At 42.3% G+C, this 24,005-nt stretch overlaps 1 protein-coding gene and 1 long non-coding RNA gene across 4 annotated transcripts in view; one reads left to right on the forward strand and one right to left on the reverse strand.

Moving 5' to 3' along the window:
• The window catches only part of PDE4B (phosphodiesterase 4B), a 388,611-nt gene that overhangs the window by 237,506 nt on the left and 127,100 nt on the right, over positions 1-24,005 (forward strand). The window lies entirely within an intron of this gene.
• LOC149863554 (uncharacterized) lies at positions 10,538-23,021 on the reverse strand. Its single transcript, XR_016442359.1, has 3 exons — positions 22,941-23,021; positions 15,023-15,112; positions 10,538-10,601 (listed from the first exon to the last, which is right to left on the reverse strand). It is a non-coding gene; the product is annotated as an uncharacterized LOC149863554 (long non-coding RNA).

Consider the following 24,005-nt stretch of genomic DNA (forward strand, 5'->3'; position numbering starts at 1 on the left):
CTGCATGTTTCTAGCACAGCCCCAGGGCTGGAAAAGGCTAACTGCCTGCCCCAGGCCCAAGACTATGCTTTTCTTATCCTTCTCCCTCCTTCCCCGCCCCTCCCCCCCAGCACATGACCAGGCTATTTTAGTCTCCCCACCTCCCCAGATGGGACAAGCCCTCCTGCAGACCCACCTGGACCCACCAGCCCTTCCCCCACTCCCCAGACCTACCCCTCCCCACAGATCCAGTAGCCCAGGAATGTGAATCTTTTATTACACCAACTCAAATAGTTTGAAAAATTCTTCTTAGCAAACTTTCAGGCACAAACACCCTTCATCAGGCTGAGGAAACATCTGCAGACGTTTCCACAGCCTGACAGAGGGTGTTTGTCCCCAAAAGCTTGCTAAGAAGAATTTTCCCAACTATTTAACTTTAATTCTGCATTTTTGAAAACTTTGGATTGTGTAGGATAGTGGGAGCCAAGCTTTTTTGACAGGTATGCCACAAATTAGCCATGTACTTGCCCTGAGTGGCACGCTGATCTCTTTCCCCAGCATGATTTGCTGCTCTGTTTTCTGCTCCATGCCCTGTGCTCCCTGCCCAAGCTACTGCTCCGCATTCTGCTCCTGCCTTGTGTTGTCTGCCTGATCTGATGCTCTGCTTCATGCTTCCCTCCCCGTCTGCTGTTGTGCCCACTGCCGCCTGCCATATGCCACACACAGAGGTTGCCTGTGTCATTTGTGGCACCCATGGCCACCCCTGATGTTGGAGATGGGGAAGAGGGTGTTTGAGAGGGAGCTAGAAATCCTCTGATTTTGAATAATGAACCCTTGAATATAAAACATTATTTAGGCTTCTTGAAGAGATGAAGTCAGTAAGATGTCATGTATTCAAAATAGGCTTGGTGCTACAACCCAGAGCACAAAGATTACTGGCATCAGATGGTTTTTAATGTCATTTTAGGGAAATTTTTAACTACCTGTATCTTTGTGTAATCACTTCCACCTGTGCAAACTGACTTCAAAGCGAATGTAAAATGCTACTGATGTGAGTTAGTGAATGGAGAATTTTAATTCTGTAACATATTAAATTCTCTCCACAGGTGTACATGTCTATACCAGGTGGAAAGTAGGGGAAAAGTAAGCCCTGAATATTTTAGCTGACAATTAAATGAGAAGTCATTTGCATTGGCAAGAGACAACCATGTAGACTGTCCCTAATGAATACATACCTGTAAGCAGTCCAGTATTCCCTTATCTTAGACATGTATTCCTCAGAGATTCTCTGGTATATGTCAAACCCTATATTCTGTACCAAAACACATTCCTTATGTTGGAGCAGGTAATATAATGGCATACTAATTACTTGCTAGTTTCAACTCAAGTACAGCATGGGTAGCATATCTTATTTAGGAAACTTAATTTCGATTTTTTTTTAAAGTCTTCCTTAGAATTTATGCTTGACTCAAAATCTGAAAAGTTTATTTTATATTCTGTTATTTTACAAAATCAGTTATCTTTTTAGATACCAACACCATTGTATTTTTTAAAAATGGTGTTTTAAAATGTGAATCTGTTAGATAATGTAAGGATATGTTAGAGGTGTTGGGACAATTGGGGGACTGCCTCTTTGGGAGAAAAATAATTTGAATTGCAAATCAGCATTTCTTCATTACTGAGCAATATGACCACTTAAAGAATGAATGAAAGGATTCTGACATGGGTGAGTAGTTCATTTAGTGCACAAGCAACCTCATTTTTTCCCAAATCAATAGGTACCTTTGTATTCCACCAACTAGTCTTTGTGAGATGAATATAACAAAAAACAATATAAACATTTGCAAAATGATCGTTGACACTTTGTAGAACAGCTGCTGAAATGTCCAAGCACAGCATTACATATAATGTGTATGAATGATCTGATGTAGGACTTTATATTTTAATTTGGGGCACAACTGAGCAGATATGCATGTTTTTTATATTTCTAGATGTCTCACTGGTATATTTGAATGATGTCTTTATTATATTAATATTATAAACCACTAGGAAAGCAAGCAAAACAATATGTCTTATTAATATGTCATTGGGAATGTTTTGTGACTTCTGCCTGGCTATAAGAAAAATGTTGTACGTTCAGTTTTGGTAAGACTGACCTTTGGCTTCTCCTAGCCCGTCTCTATTTTAAAATACAGGAAGGGGAAATATCTAAGTACATATATTATTATAAATTCTGTGGATCTGGTTTGCCTTACAAAATCATATGATTTTAATCAGAATAAATCATCTGTAAATTTCCAGGCTACACAACATAGCAGTGTTTGGGCCCAAATCTGATGGTGATAGAGGGATTTAATATCAGGCACTCGAGAGAAAAGCAGAGTCAGTAAACTCAGTTATTATAAGTAATCGTTTGTAATCAACAATTCTTGAGTTCTGAAATAGATGCAGAATGTAACATTTAAAGAAACCATGACAGAACATATTATACAATATGTTTTAATCAGGGTTTTGTAAAATATCCAGGTAATTTTTACACCAGGATTTTCTCTGCTGGGTAGGTTGGGTTGTGAGCCTGAAGTGTGGCACTATCAGAACCTATCGCTTTGCAGGCCTGTAAAGCCATCATTTTTCTGTGAAAATGTTAATGTGCTTACTGTAGCAAACAAAGACAAAAAAGACCCATTAAAAAGTTTTCCAGGAGAGGAGTGGTGGAAGAATGAGAAGGCAGGACTTTGACAGCAGTTGCACAGAAGTGTGTTAAAACTGCTGCTGAACTCATCCTAGAAAAGTACATTTTTTTAAACTAGGGTTGGGGCCATAATGAACAAATCTTGAAGCCTTTCATCTGGGTCTTTAGTAGGGAATAATTATTCATCTGTCTGAGACATTGTTATAAGAGAAAAACAAAAAAGAAAAGACTCATTATCCTGCCTGCCCAGCCACCATTTGCTTACTGTGATGTTCCCTGCAATTATCCACATCAAGGTCAGGACGGATGATTATGGAAAAAAACTGGAAACCTGCAGGGGCAGAAGCATTAAAATTGGAGAGGAGAATGGAAAATGCAGAGTCAAAGCTAGGTAGGATAGAAAAGCATCGGTGGCTTTAGATTCTGCAGGTGTTTTCTCAACTTTCCTGAAAAAACACCTGCAGGTTCTTAAAAAGAGTTTGCAGGTGAGATTTAAAATGCTGAACTACATACCTGTATGTCTGTCTTTTGGGGAAAGCTTTCTTCCATCTTTCTTGTGATGAGAGAGGTAGTTAGTGGTGTTAGTCAAAAGTCAGGCAGAAGGCAGGGTACACCTTGCGCACTAAATCAGAGAGATGCATATGCTTTCATGAGCAGCAACTCACCTTATCAAATAGCTTGTACATCTCTGATTCAGTTAGTTTCCAAGGTACACCTCAGACCTACCTTCTGCCTTTTCTTGGAATATAGTTGTTAGTCTGATCTCATTTTTTTAAAACCATTATGAAAATTGGATCTTGATGCTGTAGTCCTGAAGAAGAGAGTGAGAATCATAATATTCTGCAAGCCATTTAAGATGATAGTTCTTTGTTTCTTGCTGGTTAAAGAAGCAAAAGCAAGAAGCAAAAATTAACATCTCATCTCATGTTGTTCTTTTTCCAGTACAAATCCAGTCATACTGGAATGCAGGCTGAATTGCAAAGATATCTAAAGCATTTCCATTCAAGAGACTTGGAAACCGTTATTTTTCCCATCCGCAGGGTGCCCAGTTATTTTAGATGCCTTGGCCCTTTGACTCAGTAAACTGATGCCTAGACCAAATAAAGCAGGGGTGCATTTTCTAGAGAATTATGAAAATGTGGATGATTAAAAAAAGAGAAGCTTAAAAACTTAGTGGTAACTTTTTAAAATTGGCTTTCTCATTTAGTTGTACATTTAACTATGGCCCGGCCTATGTAGTCATTTAAATTGAAATCTCTCACCTCAGATTTTGCAAAGTTTGAGGTTTATCAAGGGCTTTCTGTGTTCCTTGAATTTTGTTGAGGTAACTAGAAGTACAAAGACAGTTGATTATCAGTCTCTTCATGTCTAGTTTCAAAACACAGCATTGTATAGCCAGGTTCAAAAAGGGACTAGATATATTAATGGATAATAAATCTATTAATGGCTATTGAACAGGACGTTTAGAGATGTTTGCTCTGGTATCTCTAAACCAATAATGGTGGGTGCTAGGATTGGTATTGAATAGCAGATAGATCACACTAGGTGTATCTGGTTCAATGCTTTCCCTTTATAGCGTGCACCACTGCCAGCAATAGGATACTGGGCTAGATGGACCATTAGTCTGACCCAGTATGGCACTTCTTATGTTGTTATAGTACCCCAGGGTTATTTGTGTTGGTAAAGAAAACCAAAGCAACATGACAGAAGATGATGGTGTGACTAGTTTAACCACCATAGGCAAACTCCTTGCACTAAAAAACTTCTGAGCATTGTTAAGGAAAATGCAGAGAGTACTGAGATAAGTATACAACCACCCCCAAACCAGCCAACATTCCTAGTATGTGTGTAGATCCGCTTAGGAAATGCAAAAGCATCTTGGTTCGTGCCAGTAAGATAGCTGCATACAGAAATGGATTTTTGTGGTTTTTGCAAAAGCACAAACTTTTGCATCTAGGTTCCTCTGTAGTATTCATTTTGTAGGTATAGGCCTTCAAAATCTGTGTTCAAGATAGTAATTATATTTTTGATTTTTAATAAATAGTTGCAACTAAAACAATCTACTGCTTCTCAGTCTAAAATAGAACATACTTTATTTGTAACAGGCCTCTAAGAAAAATTACAAGGGAGGTGTACAAAAATCACCTGGTTTAATGTCAAAATATTTGTAATATTGATTACTTTTCTTCTTCCATAAGGAAATTCAGTTCCTTTTTAAATGTATTGTTTGAGCTCTAATTATAAAGCTTCAGAAATAGTCACTATCTACATTTACATGTGAACTAGGGACAGAAGTTGCACATAAGCCAGTATAAGTGTTTGGAAGCCAGTTCAAACCTGTACCATAACAGAAGTTCAATGCATATAAACCACTTTCAATATGGCGAAACCTAGTTTAAGATAAGTCTGGTTGGATGTAGTATCAGGCTTAACTGATTGAGGTTAAATCAGTCTATTAAATTTGTGTCCCAGATCCCCAACCAACTCAAGTTACCTGACAATCCCCCAGCAGCTCAAGATGCTTTGTAGCCCTGGGCTGTGCTGTCTGCTGCGGAGGAGGAGGGCCGGCGGTGGAGCTGTCACAGAGCTGAAGCAGTAATGCCTCTGCTCCCTAGCCTGCGTCCTGCCTGCACCTGTCAGCCCAGTGGAATGGGCGGGAGGCAGGGGAACAGACCCCTGGGCCTCCTTGTCTGGATCTGTGCAATGGAGGAAGGGGAGGAAGACCCCCTCCTCCCTCAGCCCAGCAAGCCCCTGAGCTGTGACAGCTCCAGCCCTGTGCCTACTGGGAGCAAGGGATGGGGGGGGAATGCACCTCCCCAGTCCAGCAATGCTGCCCCCCCCCCCCCCGGAGGGGTCATCATGGCACGGAGTGGAGGGGGGAAGAAGCCACAGTGAGTCTGGCTGGGAAAGCCCCAGCCCCATCCCCTCACCAGGTGCCAGGCTTCCTGGGAGGCAGGGGGGAGGAAACACAGCTCCTGGCCCAACATAGGCCTCCTGCTGGTGCTGGTGCTGGTTTGGGGGGGTGCCTTCCTCACCGCTGTCTACCTCTTAGAGAGGCTGGTAGCTGGTGCTTTCCCAGTCTGGCTTCTGAGCTGCTGGTGGGAGAAAGAAGTGTCCCTGGAGGAGTTTCCCCCTTCTGTGCAGAACCTAATAGCAGCAGCCAGTGTGGGGCCAGGGGTGTATTTGTCCCCCTCCCCTGCATCTCAGAGAGATGGGTGGCTGACACAGGTAGAGCCAGGGTGAGACTGTCTGCTGGCTCTCCCCCTCCCCATAGGTTGGGGTGTGCATCCAGCAGCCAATCTGATGTGGGCTGCTGACTGATTGGGTTTGGCAGCCTTTGGCATGGTCTGTTGGGCATGAAGAGAGATTCGTGATGGGAGGCTGCTTTGGCCACTGGACCCCTCACTGAATGTCGGTTCAGTTCATTATCGGTCCAATCTTGCAGTTCAGAAAACCCTTCCAGGATTGAATCGATTCTGCCTCTGGCTTTTTGAACCTTTGTACTTGGGTCAAAGTGATTATAAATCTCATACAGTATAAAAGCGATTCATGAATGCTTTCCTGATATTTACAGTACATTTTCAGATTAGCATTTATGTTCAGTTCTTAATGTTTAATTTCAAAATATTTTAATTCATTAAGTCGGGGTAGCCACCCTGCAGCATGGGTACAAGTGGCCCAGGCAGTCTGTGTATGTGGCAAATGGCAGATCAGGGAGGGGGCAAGCAGCACAACAGATAGGGCAAGAAGCAGAGAGCAGATCATGCAGAGGAACAGGATTTGAGTGGCAGTTGGGGAAGGTTTGGGTCTAATTTGTGTTATACCTGCCAAAAAAGGTTAGCCCCATTGCATTAAATCATGATTCAATAGGTAATATTTTCAGTCTATCTCTTTGAGTTTCCTTTGAATTCCTATTTAAAATCATAATTAATAATTGCAGTTCAGTACTTAAATGTACAGGTATGGCCAGCTACTCTCGGCTGAAGATGTCAGTTTACCAAAAACATTCCTCCTGCCACAGTGTGTGACTCATTGTTAAATGCCACTAGCTGTTCAGCTGATGGCTGGAGTTGTTTCAGTCACTTTCATGCTGTTAGCATATTGATAAACTGCTTACATTCTTTTGTGTGGTTTGAGAACATTTCCTTTGAATCACCTTTGATTCTGATGAACTGCACTGCTATTTGTAAATCATTGGCTCCTAGGGAAAAAAACAACCCATCTTCCCTTGAGCTGAGCTGACCTTGAAGTCCCTTATTATTAGACACTTAGCAATACTGAAACTGGGAATAAAATATTTACACGCACACATTTTTGGAAACGGAAAACTTCCAAATACCATATTTTGTTTCTTATCCCCAATTTTTCAAAGCAGAAGGAGGTCTATGCAGTATGCTCCAGCATAGCTGAAGTAAAGTATAGGAGATTAGTGCTCACTCTGAATTTTGGAAGGGGAGAGCTGAAGATGATGACTCATTTTCGATGTTCCAAAGTTACAGAAGTGGTGATTAAGGCTCAATTCCATCAGTAATTGATTTCCTTCTTTCCTCCAAGATGAAAAGTCGGGCCCTTAAGTAGCAGATATGGTTACAGCTGAAACAAGAGTTTTTGGGTACCATCAGTTTCAGAGCTCCCATGAGTGGTGCATTTTTAACTGTAGTGGAGACTGTGTCCAGTGATTCTAATGGCTATCAAGGGTGCATCTACTGGTACATCTACTGGTATACCCATTGGTCCAATGAACAGTGAGGCTAGCTAAGGGTTAGGGTAGCCACTGACATATCCCCACAATACAGGATATCCCTTTGGTAAGGGCAGGACCACTGACCCCTTTGACCAATGAGCAGCAAGGAGCAGGGCTGCTGCCTCCTTGGCCAATCAGCAGCAAGGGGTGGGGAGGGTCATTGGGCACCTTGACCAATCAGCAGCAAGGGGAAGGTCCACCACAAAAAGACTGGGAAAATGGCACTGGCCGTGTCTTATTGCTGACTGTTATAATAAAATATTAACGCACTGCACAGGGACCTCAACATCCCCCCCCATCAGCATTCAGCACGGACATTGGGCTCCTGGGAATCAGCCCTGGCCACATTTTGGTCAGACCTGGGCTGAGTGGGTCTGTGGGTGTTGGATGCCTGTGGCAGTACAGCCAGCTCCTGGCGGGACCTTCCCTTCCTTCCCCAGGAGACAGACAGGTTTGCCTATCATGGAGGAGAAATAATGATGGAATAAGCTGGCCCAGCCACCCAGAAGCCCAGAGGTCCTTCCATCCAAAGTTCCCCTTCTCTGTACAGCAGGACTCCCCAGGGACTTGCTGGGCTGCTCTGGGGTGCAAAGACGGTGACAGGAGCCTCCTCCCAACAGATATGTATGCAGTGCTTCACCTGCCTGCTCTCAGAGCTATTACCTTGTGCCAAGGCAAGCAGAAGGGTACATGTGCAAACCAGCTTCTTAGCCCTGGCAGCTCACCTGCCCCCAGGGCCCAGGCCCACTCGCACACGCCCAGCCCAGGGTCAGGGAATTCAGGAACTAGACCTGTGCGAGTCGGCAGCGATCCGATCTGGCTTCAGATCCAGCCGCTTCGGATGGCAGTGATCCGATCCAGAGCTCCGAACCGGGTCTCCACCTCGATCCGGCCGAAGCAGCTCCAAAGCTTCAGAGCTGCCTCAGAGATCCGGCCATAGGGTATAATAGGGAATCAATTAAATATCTATAACTTCGGGGGGGGTTTGTCCAATTTGGATGAAACTTGCAGGGATGGTAGCTTCTTCTGAGAGCATAAAACCTGCCAGGTTTCAAGAAGATTGGTGCAGGGGTTTAGGGGGACCTGTACCCCAAATTCTTGAAAGCCCAACTCATGTCATGGCTGTGTGTTACAACACGGGGTTGACAACTGCAGGACTGGGAGCTCATACTGAGGCCACGAAGCCTGCCAAGTTTCAAGGAGTTAGGTGCAGGGGTTTGGGGGGAACTGCACCTCAAGTTGTGGACAAGCAAAACTCGTGCCAGGGGTGACACTGCGTGTGTTAAGGCACGGCAGGGTGACAGCTGCAGGGATGGTAGCCCCTGCTGCAGCCACGACGCCTGCCAGCTGTCAGAGAGATCGGTGCAGGGGGGTTCTGGGGCCTGCACCCCTAGGTGCTGACAGACAAAACTCATGCCAAGACTGTCTGTGTCTTAGGGCAGTTGATTGTCTGTATTGATTCTTTCCTCTTCTTAGCCTGGTTTTGTAGGTGCCAATTGATGCTCGTTAAGTCATTATGTAGTAGCTAGGTCCTGTGTATTGAGCTGGGTCCTGGTCCCTGAGTGAATCATGTTTAATTGATTGATAACTGGTAACAGCAGCTTAGCAGCCAGGCCTGCAGCAGTGTCTCCCCGCCCCGCCCCAAGACGGACACAGTCAGTCCCACAAGCACCTATGGCACGAGTTCTGCTTGTCCGCAGCTTGTGGGGCAGTTCCCCCCAAACCCCTGCACCGATTGTCTTGAAACTTGGCAGACTTTGTGACCTCAGCAAGCGCTACCACCCCTGCAGTTTTGACCCCTCCCCCGTATTGTAACACATAGATGTGACAGGAGTTTTGCTTTCAACAATTTGGGGTAGAGCTGCCCCAAAACCCCTGAACCAATCTTCTTGAAACTTGGCAGGCTTTGTGGCCTCTGTACGAGCTACACCCTGCCCCTGCAGTTTTCACCCTGCTACATTGTAACGCCTAGACCTGAGGTGAGTTTTGCTTTCAAGAATTTGGGGTGCTGCTCCCCCCAAGCCCCTGCACCGATCTTCGTGAAACTTGGCAGCCTTCATCCTCTCTGCAGAGTCTAGCAGTCTTCAAAAATGTATCCAAATCGGACAAAAAACAATTAAGTTATAGATATTTTATTGTTTCTCCATTATACCCTGTGGCTGGATCTCGGAGGTGGTTCTGAGGCAGCTCTGAACCACTTTGGGAAGCCAAACGAGGCAGCGCTTCAACACGGATGTGCTGTTTTGGACCCCAAAGTGCCTGAAGCTTCTCCGGATCCAAAGCTTTGTCTGAAGCCTCGCACAGCCCTATCAGGAACACAACAGCGCCTCGGCTCTCGCTGTGCAGCACGTGCACTGCAGCCACAGCTCCTCGCGCAGGCACAGAGCGACCAGCCCCTGGGGTCCTGCACCTCCATGGCTGGCTTGGGACCCTGCTCCTCCTGGCTGTGCACCGCCCTAGCTCTAGGCATAGCCAGTAGAATCACAAGGACAAATGACTGGCATGTATTTCCATTAATGAACTGAAAAAGAGGACTTTTTGCAGTCCGTTCCTCACTCAGAAATGGACAGGGGGCAAAGGGTTTAAAACCAGGATGGTCCACTATAAAACAGGATCAATGGCCACCCTAACCAGGGCACAAGGGATATTGAATTTCCCTGAAGAGCTTCTTTTCTAGGAGTTTTCCCTCTGTACAGGGGGGGCTGTTGCTGTTTCTGATGATTTTAGCAGCAGGAATGAGCTGGAAGTTGGTGTAATCCCATTGTAGGAATGAGAATCACCATACGTGTATGTTCAGCCTGCTCAGAGGCTAGTGCTAGTTTGGATGTTCTCGTTAGCAGTATGCCCAATTGGCCAAATAAAAGATCAGTGGAAAAGGGATATTAAATTCCCCATTCCCAAATACAGTTTATCCTTAAATAATGGGTAAAGTGGAGTATCTGTGCTTCATGGCCAGAACAATATTTGCAATGAGTGTTGAACCTTGAGAAAGTGTCATTGATTTCTATGATTTACTTAAAGTGATAACAATATAGTTTTGTAATACATTCCTTTTGCATTGCCAGTAATCTGTAGCAGTGATAAGGACTTTATGATCTTACCTAGGGATTCTTCTTTGTTGTGGTTTATATCTGTCATTCAAGAAATTTGATCCTATGTTATGTCCTTTCAACAAGCACTGAAAAGCTAAACAATGTAAAACTAGTCAAACAGGAGATACTACAGCAACACAAAAAGTGAAGTACAGGGATACCCTGAGGTTGATTTTTTTTTTTTTAAATAAAGGTTAGCTATTTAATTGTGAAGCTGGTAAATTACCCATGAATATGAAATGAAAACTAGAAGCAGGAAGCTAACATGGGGATATTTCCTGAATTTGGAAAATCCTTTCCTTTTTTGATTTCATTATCATTGGAAGGGATTATTTAAATGACAGCAGGAAACTATAGTCAAGCTTTTTCCAGAAATAGATTTTTTCCTGCAATAAATGAAGAAATATAGAAGTGTGCAGAGGATGTTCCAAACGCACCCTTACATTTTGATTGCCAAGTCATTTGCATTCGTATATGAAGCGACATCCACCCTGAAATGGGAGTTGACATGTAATCACAAAGAATAAAAACTCCTCGAAATATCCAAGTGTCAGTGATAAAAACTAAAGAGAGATAAATTTGGAATATGTGAAAAAGTATACTGGATATATTCTGAAGAGTGGAAGAGAAATATCATCTTGGAAGATGTTAAATATAAATATTGTTCCTAATCGGCGTCATTCGTGGATATGGTAGGTACCTGTTTGTTTTTTGTCCAGAGCAATGTACTGCACCTTCCGTCAAGAGAAACAGGTAGAAGGGTGTTTAATTTACAACTGAAATACTAGAGTAGTAATTAAATCAGAGCATTAATAAAACAATATGTTCCTAAAGTTGCAAAATTTTAAGAGCTGTTTCTTTTTCTCCGTAGATTTTTATGGTCTCTAATTCCCTGATCTGGCACTTATGGTGCCCCTAAATATCTTACAGGTTTGGATGGGAACCTGGAGGGTGCCAGGAATGCAAAATTCTTCCCTGTGCTTAGTTCATTTTATTATACAGAGTTGTCGACATGAATTACTGATTAAGGTCAAATAGTATGTTTTTGGTTTTTGTTTTCCCCTTATTTGTTGTATCAAACTTACTCAACAATCAAGGAACTGATTTTGGGGGGGGGGCAAATTTACTTTGATTTAAAATGTTAATGAGTCACAAAAATAATCTCTTTTCACTTGTACATGATCTTTTTGTTTTATTGCTGTAACTTTCCAAGCCACCCTTCTGCGGTCAACTAATGTTACATTTTAATAGCTCTGTACAGCTACTGCTGCTGTATGCTGCAGTTCTAAAACTGGTCATATTAGGACATTGCAGGAAGTTTCATCTAGTTTTATGTCATTTTTAAGGGAGACACAGAAATTGCATTTAACACAATTTCCCTGTGGCATGTTAATTCATCGTCATATTAATTTATGTTATACTGAAATGTCCTTTTTTCCTTGGTACCAGGCAAAAATATATTTTTGCATTCAATATATATGTGTCCTATAAAAATTAAAGTTTTGATATAGTTTTTTGTAATCACAGGATTGATAATTTTTTTCAACAAATGGACTTCATTGCTTTGGGCTTTTGCTGAGAGCCCAAGCTGGAAAAAGGATGAGAATTTTTTTTATTAATAAAACCAAAGTTGTGGTTCCAGAAATGTATAGAGCACTTTAAAATAATAAAGGCGTGTTTCTTGTTCTGGTGCTTAAAGTCTGAAATAGTGACAACAAATACTGAATATTATTTTAGAGAAGAAAAAATATGAAGATTATTGTTGCAGAGAAAGAAAAAGACATTCCTGGAAGAAGTTAAGATTATGGAAAAACATGAGAAAGAAGGAGAGAATTAGGTTAGTATCTAAAAAAAAAATAGCTTGGGGAAACAGTTGCAAGTGTGGGGGCAGCAATTTTTCAGAAGGAAGGAGGATCTAATCCTGCAAAGTGCTGAGAACTTTCCTTGAAGGAGCTGAGTGCCCTAAACTCCCACAAAGATCTCAGAAAAATAAGCTCAGACATACAGCATAGGATTTTTTAAAAATTTTATAAGAGAAGGAGCAGCATCTAGTTTGAACAAAGTGCTGTTTAAGAACTATCAATCTACCATCCTCACCCAAGGGTTCATAAATTGATCATTACCTAAGATTAAAAATGTTCCTTTGTGCTACATCCTCATACAGTCAGATTGTTCAGAAGCTCTCAAAGGACAGACAAAAGAAGGTGTAACTTTATTTTGACATTATTCTCCACCAAATTGAATGGGACCAATATTTTTCAACTTAAAAAGCATGTAATCTTATCTTGATAAATTACAAATGAGTCCAGATCTGAATTGCTGAGAGTGTGTCCACTTATATTAAAAGACTTTAACCTGAGGAACTACCTTCCTCTTCTACAGTATAATTATAGTTGATAATTATACTAGTGTTGTTGAGTTTTTTTGGCTGCCCAAGTGTTGAGAGCTGTCTGCTCACTGAGAAATAGACCAAACTCTTTCAAGGACGCTGAACCTGGTTTAAGTGATCAGAAACTGGTTTAAACCTGTAACAGAACAGACATTCAGTGCGCATAAACCAGTTTGAAAATTGAAGATACACCTGGTTGAATGTAATATCAGACTTAATTGATTTGGGTCAAACCAGTTTCTGCAATGTCTGTCCCAAACCCCTTCCTTGTTTAAGTTAAATCAGAGTCCTCCCAACATCCTGGCATGCTCTCTGTGCTGAGTGAGGATCTCTGTTCCAAAGAGCTGGGCTGGCCCTTCCCCTCTGCTTCCTGGCTGGAGCTCTGGCAGAGACTGCACATACAGCAGGGTCTGCCTGGCTTTCTTCTGCTCCATCCCCCTCCCCCACCATTCCCTGATAAAGCAAGGATCCCCCACTTCCCTCTGCCTTACACAGACACCTCTCATCATTAGCTAAAATACCACATGCTGGCTACGGTCTGTGCTGTGGGAGACAGGACAGTGTCAGCTTAGGGCTCTTTGGAGCTAATCAACAAGTAGCTGGTAATTTCCCTCCATTCCTTCCTTGGGAAATGCTGTTTAAAAAGAGCTTGAACTAATGACAGAAGCTTCTGTTTTCTTAATGGGTTGATAAACACTGAGTAAAGTGTGATAAATATCGTGTTATCAACTCCCTACTGGTCTGCTGGGGGGGGGGGACCCTGCCCTAATCACAGCATCCTGTGCCCACCCCTCCTCCCCCTCAGTTCAGCATTGTGGAAGGGAAGGCTGCTTTATTGCCTCCTCCCCCTCTCCCCTCTGCTTCTAGCCTGAGCCACTGCAGGCATGTGCCTGCATTTCTGCAGTGAAAAGGGAATATCTGTACACCTCCAAATCAGTTCAAGCTTTGCAGGTTAAACTAACCTGCAAACATTGAATCAATTCAGGCTCAGGCTTTTTGCATGTCCATCACTAGCCTAGAAGTGTTGGTCTCTTTAGTTCTAATTAATTACTGTGATTTAATTTTTTTCACACATGCATGTGTTCATAACTGGTGGAAAGGCATACAGAGCTGTAGGCTTGTACATGATTTCCAGAGATATATGTGCTTTAATATCCTCAGTGGCAAACACTGAGACATCATAGAACATGAAATTGGATGCAATGCAAGCAATTGTGGACTTTGTGCATGAAGAAAAGTTCATGTTGCACAGTAACACAAGGGGATGCAGTCCATCACAAGGAAATGAATGTGGCAGAGCTCGTGAAACGAGATGTATGCTTACATTGTAATTTCATTGACATGCCAAAGGATGCAACTCTGAGCAAGCAAGACTAACAGGGATCTGACAGGAGCCCTGTTACTTAGGTAAGATGGGGCTAGACTGACCTGATGACGAACCCTGCCAGGTAGGGGAAATTACACACCTAAGGTGCTTAGCCCACCAGAACGGACATAAAAAGAGTGGTGAGGCACGGACTGATTGCCTTCAGGCACCACAGTGAAAAAGAGAGAGAGGAGCTGCGAGAGAGACCCTCCAGAGAGAAGAATCTGGGAAGAGGGACCCTGATGCAGGAGCAGAGAGAGCAGAGGGATCCCAGAACCCAGACCTCGGCTTACCTTGAGTCCACGGGAATGGCAGTGGAGCCACAGCCGGCATTAAGGATTGGGGAGGCTACGGCGAGTCAAAAGAGGCAGCGGGAGGGACCAACCCTTCCCAGACCCGTGAAGAGTCCAGGTGACTCCAGGACCCCGAGGGGAGAGGGACGCCAAAGACCACGAAGGCAAGCTCCGACTGTGGGAGAGCCACAGAGCCTGCACGATGGCTCTGCCGGAGAAAACCTCAGGCAGTGACTGTAAAAAGCCGCTAATTGAACAATTAACGGTGAGGTGCTCCCAACGGAAGCAGAACAAAGGAAAACTTTTTCTTTTCTGTTTCTTTCTTTGACCAAGATAAGCGGGCTAGGACTCAGATAGGACTGAGAAGCCCGGAGATCCCCTTTTGCAGGGCAGAAGATGCGAAGGGGACCCAGCAGACACTGAATAGTCAACAGAATTTTAACTAGTGAAGCACACTGTCCTCTTACCTTTTCCGCTTAGGGGTCGGGAGTCCTCTGCAGAGTGGGAGGGCGACTTCAGGGACAGTCCGGATAAGCTGCTGCCTCGCAACTGGTTTTCTGTAAGATAAGAAAGAATAAAAGCACTGAAGTTATAAAGTAGACCGAGCGTGGTCCTTCCACAGGTACTAATTGTCATATCATCACTTTCCTCCCCTTTTTTTTAACAAAATCAAAGCCATGGCAGTTGAGAATCAGGGGAGTCCCTGGTACCCAAAACGGTTATGCTAGCAAAGACGCAAAGAGAAATGAGAGATCCTGTGGCTCTGCCCAGTCAAATGACAAGCTGTATTGCCCATGTTAGCAGAACACATGTAGACTGAAGTCAGAATAAATCCCTTTTACCTTTATTAACTAGGGGAATGAGTTTGAGTCACAGAGTTCCCTCTATAGCAGTGGTTCTCAACCTTTTTTCATTTGTGGACCCCTACAAAATTTTGAATGGAGATGCAGCAATTTCAAATGGAGATGCAGACCCCATGGAATTGTAAGTGTGGGTATTCATATACATTTAATTGATCATAGCTATCTTTTGCAGACCCCTTTAGACAGTCAGAAGACCCCCAGCGATCCATAGGCCACAAGTTGAAAACCACTGCTATGCAGCAAAATTACAGCTTTCTTATGGTAAATTCAAGAAAAATTGGCCCCGCTTCTCTGTTCAGATCTGACGCCATTGTGAGGGCCTTGTCACATGTTAGTTACACTTTGAGATGCTCAGATGTTGATTGGTTTTAGTATTAACTCAAGTTCATAGTCATACCTTAAGGCAAAAAGTCTCTGACCTGTCCCTCATCTGCTGTGACTTGCCACTAAAGGGCTGGCGAGCAGGGGCTTGACCAGGAGCTATCCCTGTGAGTTGCTATTACAGGGCTGATAAACCAGGACAGGCTTTAGGTGGGGTGGGGGTGGGGGTGAGAGAGGGGTTGGGGAGGCATGAAGCTGGGAGGCAGAGTTAGTGGGATGGAGGTGGGTAATGAAATGGGAGATGGAAAGGACATGGGGTTGGGGGAAGAGTGGTGAAATAAAGGGAATCACCCACTGAAGGATAAAATAAAAAGTTTTTTAAAAAAGTAAATTTAAATAGAAATAAAGAGGAAATAAATTAAAGAAGGTCTCATGTTTTATTAAATTTGCAATTGGAATTGGGCTGTGGGGGACTTTGGTCAGATTTCCTGGGGTGGCTGGTGTGGGAGGGAAGGCACTTCTGGGGGAGCTACTGCCCCTGCCTTGGGCAGGAAGCCCCAGCTTATGGGGACCTGGTCTGGCCACCTACCTTGTTTCTTCTCCCCCCTGCACTCCTCCTGCACTCCTGGATTGATCCATGCTTTGCAGCATGGCTAGCTGGCATGTGCTCTGCAGTCTGTTTGCACAGGGTTGCAAACCAAAGGTGGGAAAGTTGTACCCCGGGGGTGGTAGTGGGACTAGGCTTGCTGCCAGAACTGGCCCTTGGGAAATAGAGTTCAGGGGGTGTAAAGTCTGTCCATACAGAACAGGAGAGGGGGTGAGGGGGCACTGTATCCTTGGATGCTAAAGGACTGCAATTTGAGTGGTTCGTCTATGGGGAGTGGACGCATATTAATGGCACGTGAGCTGGGTAACACAGACCAAAGATAAACCTGCCCTGGAGTGGCATAACTTTAAGCTGCCTACAGTGTGCTTAAAACTAGTTTTAGGTGTTAATGTGTGGGCAATCCAGGGGTTAAGATCTCCAGGAGCTGTCTAAAATTAATGTGTAATAAGGCCCGGATACTCAAGCACCATAAAAGAACCAGAAACTGATTGTAGCAACACAATGAACTCCATGTTGGTATTCCTGTCTTCTGTGCTTGGATTACGTCAGCAGGGCTCTTCCACCTTTGCTGTGTAGGGCGTGCCTTGGGGAGGAAAAGCATTAGGGTTGATTAGAAACCCGGCACCACTGGTTTATTTTAGAGAAGCCCAGCCACTGTTGTAAGCAATGTAAAGGCAGTGACCAGCACAGGACTCACATTCTCGATCTATAATCTTCACTCAGAGGAGCTGTAGTATAGGAAGGAATCTGGCCTGATATCGTGAATATCTATCTATATGTCATTGCACATTGGTAGCTGAAAGAAGATCTTCTTTATTGGTCTTGGGGGGAAATTGTAGGCTGTACTGAGAGATGACACCTGTCCTGTCTGATTGGACTTTATTTTAAAAGCTGTTCTGTAAAGAAGTAGCAAATAGCTGTAATGTGAGATTTTATCAAGTCCTGCTGAAAAAGGTGCAACTTCATGTTTTAATGCTAGTCCATAGGGATGCTCCAAAGGTTGGCTGACTTCTGCATTGCTTGTGCAGAGACTTTTAGTTTCAGAATGGCACTTGCCTTCTGGGGCAGAAATTCTGTGATGAAGCCATGAGAAGCAGAAAAAAGCTTTGAATTTGTTCATCTCTGCTTGAGACTGATGGAAAACAGCAAGCAGCAGTTTTACCTGACGAGTCGGATCTGCAGGTGGTCTTGGAAGTTAGGAGAAGTGGTTCCAACCTGTAAACCTATTTAACCTATTGTGGCAAATATAATATTTACAATTAAATAATAAACACAAAAAGATACTAAAATTAAATACTAGCTATCATGAAGTTTACTCTTTTTAAATGGACGATATTCAAATATAGATTATTGCCTTTGTTACTAATGAATATGAAATATTTTGCATTAAAAAGCACTGCATATATAAAATTCCTTTTTTGTGATTCATTACATTTTTAAATGCATAAGTAATATTTAAAAAGTTAAAAGTGTCTTTTTGAGAATTAATTTTTCAACCAAATATCCTTCCTGCAAACAGCCAACAAATATTCTGCAGTTAGAAATAGATGGCCTGCTTTAGCTAAAAGCCTTTTATTAATATCACAAACTCTGTTTTTGATGAAATTACAATAACTTAGCCAAAGGTGACCTCATCTGAATTCTGCCTTGGAAGCTCACAACCTGGATGCAATATTTTTATCACATCTGATTTATGTTTAATTTATGGGAGTGCACAAATAATTGAAGCTTTGTGGTGTGGGTTTGCCTTTTGTGCTCCTACAAAAAGCTTTAAAAAAAGAAAAGGAAAAAAATGAAATTGTACAGGCCATTGCAATTGAAACTTAAGCCATTTTTGGTTCATAAAGGGGCCTACACATTTAGTGATTTTGAAAAGAAAAATATGCTTGAATATTGGCAGACAAGGTTCTTTGGGTGAATCTGATATCTCTTATTAGACCAACTTAAAAGATACCATATTCACCCAAAGGACCTCATCTGCCTATGTCTTTAGACCAACATGGCTACACCCTCCACCCCTGCATGCTTGAATATTTTTATTCATATGCTTTAAATCAAGCACTTTAAATGGTTTGGTGTTGAGAAGTTGAAAAGTGCACATGAATTCCTTAATATAATATTTCTGTCTTGTTCATACCATGGTATGAATACATTGTGATCAAGCCTTAATTGTAGATTGAGCAGAAATTTTTGGTGGATTTTTCTAAGGTCATCCAAGGTAGGTTGAGGGATATTTTAGGAAGGCAAATATGGGTTATGTGGCATATCTGGCACAGTAGTACCCAAGAAGTTTCTCCCTCAGCCTTGTATGCGGGTTATTCATGTTTCTTGCAGGAATTTTCTGGTTAGAGCTGTTTGCAGTTGACCAATGGTTACTCAGGCCACTACTGCCCTTTTCCCCTGCCATCCCAGGTAGCTGTGAGGTCAGTCAAAATTTAGTCTCGCATTTTATTTTGCCCTGGTATGTCATTTTGAAGCTAGGAATCTCAGAGTAATTTGTACACAGCAGTCAGTTTATGCTCCTCCCCATGTAGTTAAATGCTGTATTATTGCTTCCATTTTACATTTTACAAACTAAAAACGGAAGCAAAAAGAGAATTCTGCTCCCCTGAATCCAAGTAATCTGTATTACCCATAAATGTATCATTCCTCATATGGCAGTGGGAGTTATACAGTGTCATGATTAAAAAAACTATTTTCTCTCCAAATTTTCTTGCTTTTGTGGGTATAGGATGGAGGTTTGGAAATACATACCACTGAGGCAAACATGTTACATTGCTTAATTTCATGTCTGGAATATTCTCTTTCTTCTATAAATAGTTATTTTTAACTAAGAAATCATTTCTACACATAGAGGCTGTTTGAGAGATTCAGTGCAGGAATCAGTGGGCGCAGTTTAGACAGGGGAAACTGAATAGTTTTCATACGCTCGTAAATGGCTTTATAAAGCGGAACGAATGCATTGTTGAAATGCGTTTTCAGTGAAGAAAATACCATGACTTTGAAGCATGGCTCTTAAACAATAAAATAATTGTCATGTAGTCAGGTTTGGATATTGCAAAGAAAAGTATTTCCTTTTACTGTTGGAAAATCTAGTTTTTGGAGGCTTAGTAGCTAAGAGTTTGTTACCCTTCCTTTCTGATTGGACAGCATTAATTTTAAAGCTACTCTTTCAAGTGAAAAATAGTTTCAGCTTTTCACGTTTTATCAAGTATATCTTGTAATTCTGTCAACTAATTTGTTTAATTAGCGATCTTAATTTTGATAATTTAAAAATGCTGCTTCACATGTGTCGTTTACTCTGTTTAACAGGAAAGACATTGCTGATCTGTGGTACCAGTTCACTGCTTATAATCAATAATTGCATTGTGCAGAGATGGGACTTCCGTTGTTGTTGTGCTATGAAGATGTTCTTAAACCTTTTATGTATTATATTTAAATTCTTCCTCCTTGTTAAATTTAAATTTATTTACATTTAAATGAAACGAGCTAGTTTACTCTCCTGTGGTCTGAAGCTGTCTTTTGAATGTGGGAGGTTGATTCAAATCTAATCTATACTTGGTCCTTATTTTTCCTACAAATAGTCATACAAACATTTTCCCTGCAAATAGTGCATCGCTGAATCCATACTTATCTGATTGTAGATTTTCAAGCATGCACACGAATTGACCCAAAATAGGTCTGCACTCAAATATTCATCCTGAATATGAATTGAGATGATTCAATGTCTGAATGTCTAATGGGAATGTCTGAAACTAATGAATTTGGGGTTTAAATTACTACCAATATGATGTAGAACCATTTAGTACAGGAACTTCATGTAAATTCTGTAGATAGCCAGCAGTGAGATGGCTGGGAAAAAGTCATTTGGCAAGCCTAGCTTCTTATTACTTTAGTAATTGCTATCCTTTTCTTGTACTTCTTACTGTCAGGCCTGGTTCAGACAAAACTCCAGTTGGTTTCTTTTGGTTTTCGGTGAGTGTTCAGCTCAAATATTTTGAGACCAGATACAGTAGCTGAGTTTGTACAACAATGACTTTGAACTTACCAGTCAGGTCTTCACATTTCTTTGTGACGGAGCTGGAAAGTGCATCATATCACCATGTCACATTTCTGTCGCATAACAGAGTGACCTTTAGTTGTCTTTTTTTTTTTTTTGCCCATCTGTAACTCGCATCTAATTACTCTTTGTGGTCTGTGGAATCAAGTTTTGGTTGTGTACAGAGTAACAGAATCTGATCTACAAGTAACAAAGCTGGCAGATGTAATTCAGATACTCATCCTGTAAAGAAGTTACTGGGAATCTCCCCATTCTTGCTCAGGTGTTGTCAAGTAGGAACCTACATGTAGGACAACCGTACATGTAAGTGTTACAAAAGCCGTGCTTGACGGACGCCATTCCTAACAGCCTAGATTTGCCTCCGAATGCTTTATTAGAGCTGTCAGCAGAAGGCCACTAGGGGTGCAGTCAGTGATCCAATAGCAAGTTGAATGACTAATGCAAGGCATGCTGTTGGTTGTACTACTTGCTTGCAAAGGGTCTCCTAATTAGTTTAACTTTCTGGGATCATTAAGTCTGTTTCTGGATTTTTTATCATCCTCTTATCACCATGGCATTTGAACACCCTAAGAGGTTGTAGGGTTGTTTTAAATAGGACTTGAAGGGAGTGAGATTCATTGTGGTCTTCTTCATGTTCTTCTCTATGTGGTTTTCTCTTCCACTGATGTTGCGATGCTGCAGGGCCTTGTCCCTTTCACTGCTGGATTTCCATTTTGACAGAAGTGTGTACCGTATTTCATGGTGTATAGTTCGGTCTGGTGTATGTTGACCCCATTTTTCTGATTTAAAAAGTTAGGGATTTCATAGGTCCAGGGTATAAATCAACCTAACTTTTGGGATCAGAAATATAGAATGGACTTATACCAGCCTCTGTGTGCCCTCATTGCAGGCCGGGCACATGGCAGGTGGACACATGCAGCAGTGCTGCTTGCAGGGGACAGGGCCAGGTTTGGCCCTTGGTTGGTGTGGCCCCATCCCCATGAGCGGCGCTGCGCCAGCCAAGCACTGAGCCTGGCACGGCTCGCAGGAGATGAGGCCACACCAGCCAAGTGCCGAGCCTGGCCCTGTCTGCTGCGAGTGGCACTGCCGAGACTAGCCCTGTGCTCTGAGTGGTGCTGGGCTCTGCGCTCGGCTGGTGTGGCTGGGCTTGTTGCCTGGCAGTGCCTCTCACAGCGGATGGGGCTGGACTCAGTGGTTAGCCGGCACACCCCCATCCTGTGTGAGCAGTACTGCCTGGGCTGTGTCAGCCAAGAGCTGAGCCCAGCCCCGTCCGCTGCAAGCCGCGCTGCTGTGTCCTGAGCCCAGCCACACCAGCTGAGCACTGAGCCTGGCACTGCTCGCAAGGGACAGGTCCAGGCTTGGAGCTCAGCTGGTATGCCCCATCTCCTGCAAGCGATGCTGCCTGAGCCACACCAGCCAAGTGCCAAGCCCAGTGTTGTTCACAGGGGATGGTGACACAATGTGTAAGTCAAGGTTGAATTTTAAAAGTTAAAAAATGGGCTTCAAAACTCAATTTATACATTGTAAAATATGGTACTTGATAACAATTGTGACTCCAAACAGTATCAGGGATACTATGACATAAATACCACTACCCTGATTTTGTGCAGATACCTCCTAATGATTTGGAGCTAAATGCATGAATCTGTGTAAAGACAGCCTGGATTCATATGCAAGTCCACGCTGAGCAAGAAGCCTCCCCCGTCTTGAACAGTCCTGACAACAGTCAGAGGAAACAGGGAAACAAGTGCCACTGAGTCAGCAGAGTTAGGAGCTTTTTCTTTGCCACAGTTGCCCATCGAGGAAAGCCAAGGCAAAAAAGCGTGTTCCACCCTGGTCTGCTCCAGGGACATGGCACACCTCAGAAATGCACCCTCCCTTGTGCCTCTGCCAAGGGAGTGATGATTTGGTCCCCTCTCCCCTGCCCCCATGACATGCACACTTAAGAGTGTGCCTTAAAATCCATAATCTAGCCCTTAAGATTTAAACTACTTTAAAACTATTCATCTAATACCCAGGGTCAGAAAATAAATTTAATATATATTACAGAAATTATGGCTTTGACTGAGGTTATTTGTTGTTAAATCTAAGTATTATAAAATCAGTAAGTCTGCTGTAATGATTCACAGCAAACAACAGACTGAAGGTTCCTTAAGAACTAATGATCCCTTCATTTGATTTCACCTTTAAGTTTTGTTTTTTGTGTTTGACAGTTAGGAGTATCACATCATTTTTTGTCTGAATTCACCCATGTACACATATTTTTTGAAAAGAAAAATGATAAAGAGCTTCAGGAAAAATTATTTGCTCATCTGTCTTCTTCCCTGTGAAGTGGTTATACAATTTTTCATACATTTTTTGCTATTTTGGAATTTTATTTTTGACTGCAAGGAAATGAAATGTCTAGAGGGTCCTGAACAGCTTTTAGCTTCAGTTACCCTCTGAAGTTTTTAATCTTATTTTTTATTTCTAATTAAACTGAACAAAAATATCATGAAGGTGAGCTGCACAGTTCCTCTAATGGAAGTTCTTACCATTTTGAATGATAAAGCACTGCTTCTCTGGGGCAGCGCCAGGAGCTCTTGATTGATAATATCTGTCTCGGATGTCACCCTGAGAGAAAAGAATAAAACCTCAGTAGACTCGGTGCAATGCAGCTGTCTAGCATAGCTCTAATTTCTCTGGCCCATTGACGTCATTGGGAGGTTTCAAACCAGTCCAGTGCGTCTAGTAAACTTGCACATAAATGAAATGAAGAAACAGAAAGACACTGATTCTTAATCCAGTGCTCAGGAAAGTTGAGGGTTTTGTTTTCTCTATCAAGCAGTAGGTATCCACCTGCTCAGTCTACTCTTATTAAAAATATTAAAATATATATTTGATAAGATGCAAGCATTATAATGCTACCCAAAAGCAGCCTTACATTTCAGCAACATCTCTGATCTGTCCCTCGGGTGTTTGTGAAATCTGGAGTTTGTGTGTGTGTGTTAGATATCATATCCTAGGGATAGCGATTGATAGCAATGAATCTTGTAGACCTAATTCACAACAATAAATATTCTGTCCTTTTTCTCTTGGAAAAGCTTTTGTGATTAGTTCTGTATTAATGATTGTATACAATAATGACTATAAACAACTAAATCCAAGGTATTTCTGAGGGATTGTAGTAAACACTGGATTATCTGTAGTTGAATGAATAAAGAACATAAAAAGGATTAAAAAGAACAGACTAGAGAAAAAGCTGCATGGAAAAAGAAAAAAACAAAACGTTTTTTGCTTTATATAGTACATGTGGACCAAATGGCTTACTGTGCCTGAAATACTTGTTATAAACATTGGTGACATGCCATAATACAGTATTTTAATAATTTTACTGGATGTTAATACAAACCAGCTATGGCTTTTCAGAGATCTGTTTGTAACAATATGACAGTAATAATAGTAATAATTAGTTAAGCTAGAGTGGTATTAATTCATGAAAATGTTGTATTACTGAGAAGCAACCAAAATGACCCTTATATTCAAATAAACAATTTGCAGACACATGTGCTGCAAAGCATTCTCCTGGAGTTAACTGGATAGCTTTTCATATTACAGTA

Source organism: Crocodylus siamensis, chromosome 5, assembly GCF_052110815.1.
Source record: "Crocodylus siamensis isolate JL-2025a chromosome 5, ASM5211081v1, whole genome shotgun sequence".
Classification (NCBI taxonomy): domain Eukaryota; kingdom Metazoa; phylum Chordata; order Crocodylia; family Crocodylidae; genus Crocodylus; species Crocodylus siamensis.